Raw genomic sequence first — 7194 nt, forward strand, 5'->3', positions numbered from 1 at the left:
AACATGCACATGGTTTTAGTCTCATTTCTGTTCTCAACTACCTGACTGACCTTTGGAAAGTCCTCTCTCTGGGTATTAGTTTCATCCTCTGTAAAATGAGGAGGTTAGACTAAATTATCTCTATACTCCCTTCCCTCTCTGACATTTGACAATTCTATGATTTCTAATTGGGTACATTTATGCATGTTGTGATGGAAGCATGAGAGTATATGACTAGAAGGTGGGTAGTAGAAATAGTACAATTTATTTTCAGCTAACACAGTGGTTTTGTGTGTGTTTTGATGTATAATTCATGAAGTTTCCCAATTTCCAGCATAGAGTTCATGACAATAAAATTACATTCTGCCTAATTGGTTCACTTATCTTGTGTGTGAGAGTAGGGGGTTTATTATGGAAGAGTGTGTTATCTAAGATGGGTCACCTGGAGATGGTGGTAGGGGCAGGCTTCTGTTTGAGAGGAGAAAATGGGAGAATGGAGAGGAAGGGGAGAAAACAGCTTTAAGCAATATGCTTGATATAAGTTTGTGAAAAACACTAAGCACAGTTATGAGCTTGTCAACTACATTGAAGTCAGTCTCTGTTTATTGAACCTCTCTGAAGTAGGCCTCCAGGCTATCTATTTGTTCATTTCTTCATTAATAGAGGAAGGAGTAGTGTTGAAACTTTTCTTCAGGTTTGGGGGAAAGGAAGTGATGCAAGAAAAGCATCCCATAGGTCTCCTTTCTTCTTCCCAAATTCTACCCAGCTGGCAGAGGAGACCCAAGTATCCAATGACTTACTTTTCCTTCTTCCTCTTCCACAAACATCTTTAAGAGCAACAGGACACAAAGAGACCGAGGGCTAGATTACTAATAGCATCGCTGCCCCATCTTATCCCAGGCATCAAGTTTTTTTTGTTTATGATCCCCTATAGAACCGTTCCCATATTTATATATCTTTGAGAAGAATCATATTTTCTTTCATTCTCAGGTACTCCCTAATGATCAGCATGCTATCTTTTATGCATGAACCATATTTTGTCAATCTTTAGTTCCATGCTTCCCCACAACTTCAGAATATTGTTTCAATAAAAAGGGATGCAAGAAAATAAAATTTAGAACACATAAGCACCAGCATTGGAAACAGCTATATGGAACACATGTTACTTAGGTAAAGCAAATACATGCACGTGGAAAACTTCAGATCTTCAAATTATGCTTTTACAACTGAATAAAAACAAATAATAGAATTAAAAGTGGAACAGCTAATCAGTCAGAGTTTGGAGGGTGTTTGTCATAAAAGGCTTCCTGGAAGTCTTGGGAACGTGATAGTTTCCACACCCATAATTGCTTCATAATCAGGCCATCCCAGGGGTCCGTTTGTAGTCAATGTTTCAATCTCAGAAATAATTTGTTATTTTCATTTGTGGTATGGAATAATTAGTCTGTTAAGTAATATTTATTGTCATGTGAGTCTTAGGGAGCATGTTGTCCTTAAAGACAGCTGGCAGGGGAACAAGGTGCTTGCAAGCTTCTAATTGGCTTGGGAAAGGATGAGATTCTGCCACCTGAAGTGCCAAGGGAACAAGTACAGAGTGTACTTCTTTCTAATGAGATTTGGTGGTTTGTGGAGAAAGGGGGGGGTCTTCCTGATTTTCAGTTACTTGCATAGAGTGTCCAGAAAGTCAGAATTGGGAGTACAGAGTGAGGGTCAGAGTGACCCAGCATTTTATCAACCCTTAAATTTCTGTTGAATTCCCTCAGAAACAACCTGAGGCTTGGGTCTATTGGGACAATAGACACCTCCTCAGAGGGAAAAGCTTTCTGCTGAGAGACAAGAGCTACATGTCCTAAATCTGGCTTGAAATCTTATTTTCAGTAAGACTTTGAACCTATTATTTCCCTGATATGGGCATTAAATTTCTTATCTGTTAAACACAAAGAACTTCCTTCCCTAGTTATGCAACCCACCAGATGATATTAGAATATGTCAATCTTTATATCGATCATATAACAGTTTGGAAAGGTAGTAATATGGAGATAGAAGTGCTGTGAGTTGGAAAATTGAAAATGTCATACTGTGTCAGATAGACCAATCTGGAAGAGAATGTGATTATGGACTCTATCCAGTAAACTGAATTCCCTAATAGCCCTTCCTGCCACTTTCCCTCTTTCTCTTTTGTTATGGTTAGATGTAAGGTGTCCCTGTGAAGCTCATGTGTGAGACAGTGCAAGATGGTTTAGAGGTGTAATGATTGGGTTATGAGAGCCTTAACCCAATCAGTGCATTAATCCCCTGATGGGATTGACTGAGTGGTCACTGTACGTAGGTAGGTTGTGGCTGGAGGAAGTAGGCATTGAGAGTGTGCCTAGTGTGTATATTTTGTATCTGGAAAGTGGAGCCTATCTCTGCTTCCTGATCATGTTCTGAGCCACTTTCTTCCACCACATTCTTCTGCCATGATGTTGTGCTTCATCTCAGGCCTGAGGAATGAATGCAGTCATCTACTGACTGAGAACCCTAAAACCATGATCCCCCAAATACACTTTTTCCTCCTCTAAAATTTTTCTCATCAACTCTTTTAGTCACAGCACAGAAAAAGCCAACTAAAACACTCTTTGTTCATTGCTGCTGTGTGACTTAATTGTATTACCACTTTATACATTGAAGGCCTATCCCCTCATATGATAGTATTCTGGAGACGATATTTTGTATGGAGATTAAGTCTCCATGAGGTCATGAAGGTGAGGTTCTCATGATGGAATTAATATCCTTATAAAAAGAGATACCAGGCAGCTAGTTCTTCTCCCCTGCCCCGAAATCAAGTCAGGACACAACGAGAAGGCTGCCTTCTACAAGCTAGAAAGTGCGCCTTCACCAAAAACCAACCATATTAGAGACCTGATCTTGCACTTTCAGCCTCCAGAGCCATGAGAAAGTTTTGTTACTGAAGATGCAATAGACCAAGATGATTACTATTTCTTAAACCAAGGCTGTCACATGGCTTGTAAGGAAAGGAAACCCAATATCACCAATCCAAGTTTATGTTCTTGAGAATTGAAAAGAGTGTATTTTTAAGGGTTTTTTTTTTTTTTTCAGGACAATTCACCTTTTTTATTTTATATAAAGTGAAGAACTGGCCTTGATTATCCAGCTCTGTTATCAACTCACCCCGTCTTGCAGACACACACACATACACACATACACACACACGTAACACTCTATTTGTGTATTTGTCACTAATCTTCACTCATAGAGATATTGGAAGACATACAACAAATTCAAAACTATTGCCTCCTTTTTGGGTATGAGTATAATTAGCTCATTTAATGGATTCTTCTTTGTGGGATATCTTCTGAATTCCATAACATATGGTCACTATATCACCACATGTATCATGAAATTCTATATTCTGTTACTGTGTTCCTTAAGAACTCTTGGCAGATAAAAATTAATTAAGCCACTATTAATTCATCACCTACGGCATGTAAGATGCTGTTCTGAATGCTGAGGTACAACAATGAATAAAAAAGATTGTTTTTTTTTTGTTCTTACAATGCTTGCAATATAGTGGGGGATAACAGACAATAAATATATAGGCAAATGAATTTAATAACATACTTTCAGTTGGTCATAAGTGCTATGAATAAAATATACAAAAGAATTGCTCTGTCAGTCAGTACTTTAAATTAGCTTTTTATCTAAATGTACTGGGTATATACATAGTACATAAAGAAGATCAGTGTGTTTAAAAGTAGTGAAAAAGATAGTGAAAGCAAAAGATAATCAAAGATAATGTTATGAGGAGTCCAGAAGGCTATGATGAGGAGTTTGGATTTAATTCTGTGGCAATATAAAGCCCTTTAGGAGATTAATTATGTCCTATTGTCCTATATATAGTTTGAAAACTTGGGACTTCTTAATTGGTAAGAAGGGGAGAGAAAGGGTCTAATTAACACTTTACAAAGAAGCTTCTGGCTGCTTTCTGGAAAATGGAATATAGAGGGCGACAGTGAAAGTAGCAATCCCAATTGTAGATTATTATAGTACTGTATTGTAGAATGCTACAACGAAGATGATAGTGGGTTGAGCTAAGACAGTACAGTGAAGGTAGAGAAAAGTCTTTGAATACTGGATGTCCTTTTAGGGTAGAGTAGGGAGATTTGATGCTTTGGATATAGTGGTGGTATACTTTGCCCTGTAATTATTGTCATCTCTGTGGTCCTTGCTCACCTTGGCCTTTCTGCTCAACTTACATCATTCAAATATAATTATTTCTTGGTTTCCAGTTTATAATTTTACAATTTCAACACAGTGTGCCATAGTGTGGGAAATTTCACCAAGTATTCATTTGTACCTTCTAATCTGGAAACAATTTCTTCAGTTCTGGGAGTTTCCCTTTAATGATTTCTATGATTTCCTCCCCTCCATTTTCTCTCTTCTTTTTCCAGAAAATTTGGAATTCCTAAGTTGCACTTCCTGGTTTCATCCTCTATTTTAAGAAATACCTTTTTATTTCTTTAGTTTTTGTAAGAATGCCACAACTTCATTTCTAGTACTTCTATTGAAATTTTATTTCTTCTATCACTTAAAATCCCTGAGAGCTCTTTAATTTATTGTTCATTTAAAATAGTATACTGATCTTTTAATGACTATAATACCTTCTTTTATAATTCTGAAACATTTAATGATTAGCTGCAATCTCTTTTGTGGGGTTATTTTTTTTTCTTGTTTATTTTGATTTCTTTCTGTATTAGTCAGGATTCTCTAGAGGAACAGAACCAACAGGAGGTATAATTATAAAAAAGGGATTTATTAGATTGGCATACACAACCAGAAACTGGATAGTCCACAGTGGCCTTCTGCAGGCTGGAGAGCTGGAGGAACCAGTAGCTGCGCAGTCCAAGAGGCTGAAGCCTCAGAACAAGAGGGGTCAAAGATGCCACTCAAGTTCAAGACTGAAGGTTTCTGGAAACTTCCTGGAAAATCACTGGCAGAGTCTGCTTTGGAAGAGTGAGGAAATGAGAATCTGGTGTACTCAGGCTTAATTAAGAGCCTATTCAAGGGCTGGGGATGTAGTTCAGTGGTAGAATGTTTGCCTAGCATGCATGAGGTCCTGGGCTTGATCCTCAGCACCACAATAAACAAACAAACAACTAAGTAAAATAAAAAGAACACATTCAAGAAAAATTGAGCTTGCATCTGTGGCTGCTTTCTTGTTCTTCCAATTTTTATCTTTCTTCCAATTTTTATCTCATCCAAGCCTCCAGCCTATTGGATGGTGCTGTCCAGGCTGATGGAGGGTCTCCACTTCAGTTCCCTATCCCACATGCCAATCATTCCTAGACACACCCTCTTTAACACACCCAGAAGCCTCTTCATCTTGGCATCTCTTAATTCAATCAAATTGACAGTTCAAATTAACCATTAAACTTCCTTTTATGACAGAATTGTTTTAATCACATGTCTTGGGATCCTTGGCTATTTGGTTATATTTAAATGGGACACAAAAAGACTGATTAATTGTTTTTGTCAAGGTGAGCCTCACTGTTGGATGATTTAGTGAACTCCTAATTATTTTGAAATAATTTTCTATAAGTCTTATCAGGTTCTCTCAGAAAACCATTTCTCAGTCTTCCAAGTGGGGATTATAATCTCTGTGTGTGTGTGTGTGTATGTTTGTGTGTGTGTCCCATTTCCTCCATTTATCCATTGATGGGCATTTAGACTATTTCCATATATTAATTACTGTTAATTATTGTACAATGAACAAGGGCATACAGGTACCTCTTTGACATACTGATATCATTTCTTTTGGATATATACACAGTGGTTGGATTGCTGGATCATATGGTAATTCTGTTTCTAATTTTTTTGAGGAAACTCCAAGCTGTTTTCTATAATGGTTACACTAATTTACATTCCCTCCAACCATGTGCAAAGTTTTCTTTTCTCCATATCTTAACAGGTACTTTTTACTTTTAGGCCTTTTTGGTAGTATCCATTACTTAGTGGAGTGAGGTGATATCTCGTTTTGGGTTTTATTTGCATTTCCCTGATGATTGGTTATGTTGACCATTTTTCATATCCTTGTTGGTCATTCCTATTTTGTATTTTGAGAAATGTCTCTTTAGGTGTGTTGCCCATTTTAAAGTTGTTTTATTGAGCTGGGTGCAGTGGTGGATGCCCGTAATTCCAGTGACTCAGGAGGCTGAGACAGGAGGATTGCAAGTTCCATTGTAAATTTGAGGTCAGCCTCAGCAACTTAGTGAGACTCTATCTCAAGTAAAAAATTTTAAAAAGCTACGGTATGTAAGTCAGTGGTAAAGCATCCCTGGGTTAAATTCCCAGAATAGAGAGATAAATAAATAAATAAATAGTAAATTTTAAAAATCGATTTATTGAGTTTTTCTGCAATTGAGTTTTGGGAGGGGAGATCCTTACATATTCTGTTTTTCTTTTTTTTTTAAAATTTAGTCATTGATGGACCTTTATTTAATTTATTTATTTATATGTGGTACTGAGAATTGAACCCAGGGCCTCTCAGGTGCCAGGCAAATGCTCTACAACAGAGCCACAACTCCAGCCCTTTAAGTTTTTAATTTATTTGTTCTAAACAGTTATACATGATAGCAGAGTGCTCTTTGATTCACTGTATACAAATGGAGCACAATTTTTCACTTCTCTGTTTGTATTCCTCACATATTCTTTTTTTTAAAGAGAGAGAGAGAGAGAGAGAGAATTTTAATATTTATTTTTTAGTTTTCGGCAGACACAACATCTTTGTTTGTATGTGGTGCTGGGGATCAAACCCAGGCTGTATGCATGCCAGGCGAGCGTGCTACCGCTTGAGCCACATCCCCAGCCCATAAAATTTGTAACTGAACATCTTTTTTCCTTTTTTTGTTTTTGTGGTACTGGGGATTGAACCCAGGGCCTTGTGCATGTGAGGCAAGCACTCTACCAACTGAGCTATATCCCCAGCCCTCCTCACATATTCTTGATATTAATCCTTCATCAGTTATATACATTGCAAATTTTTCCTCCCATTCTGTAGGTTGTCTGCTCATTCTGTTTATGGTTTCCTTTGTAGAACAGAAGATTTTCAGTTTGATATAACCCCATTTATCCATCTTTGCTTGGCTTTTGTTTCCTATGAATTGTAGGTCTTTTCCAAATCAATCCTTGCCCATTCCAATTCCTCAAGCATTTCCT

General features: G+C 37.4%; 1 non-coding gene across 1 annotated transcript; it reads right to left on the reverse strand.

The window, feature by feature from the left end:
- Nucleotides 1-6888: 6888 nt before the first annotated feature.
- Trnav-cac lies at nucleotides 6889-6962 on the reverse strand. The gene has a single exon. It is a non-coding gene; the product is annotated as a tRNA-Val (tRNA).
- Nucleotides 6963-7194: the final 232 nt, after the last annotated feature.

The sequence above is a fragment of the Marmota marmota genome, unplaced genomic scaffold (assembly GCF_001458135.2).
Source record: "Marmota marmota marmota unplaced genomic scaffold, marMar, whole genome shotgun sequence".
NCBI classification, from domain to species: domain Eukaryota; kingdom Metazoa; phylum Chordata; class Mammalia; order Rodentia; family Sciuridae; genus Marmota; species Marmota marmota.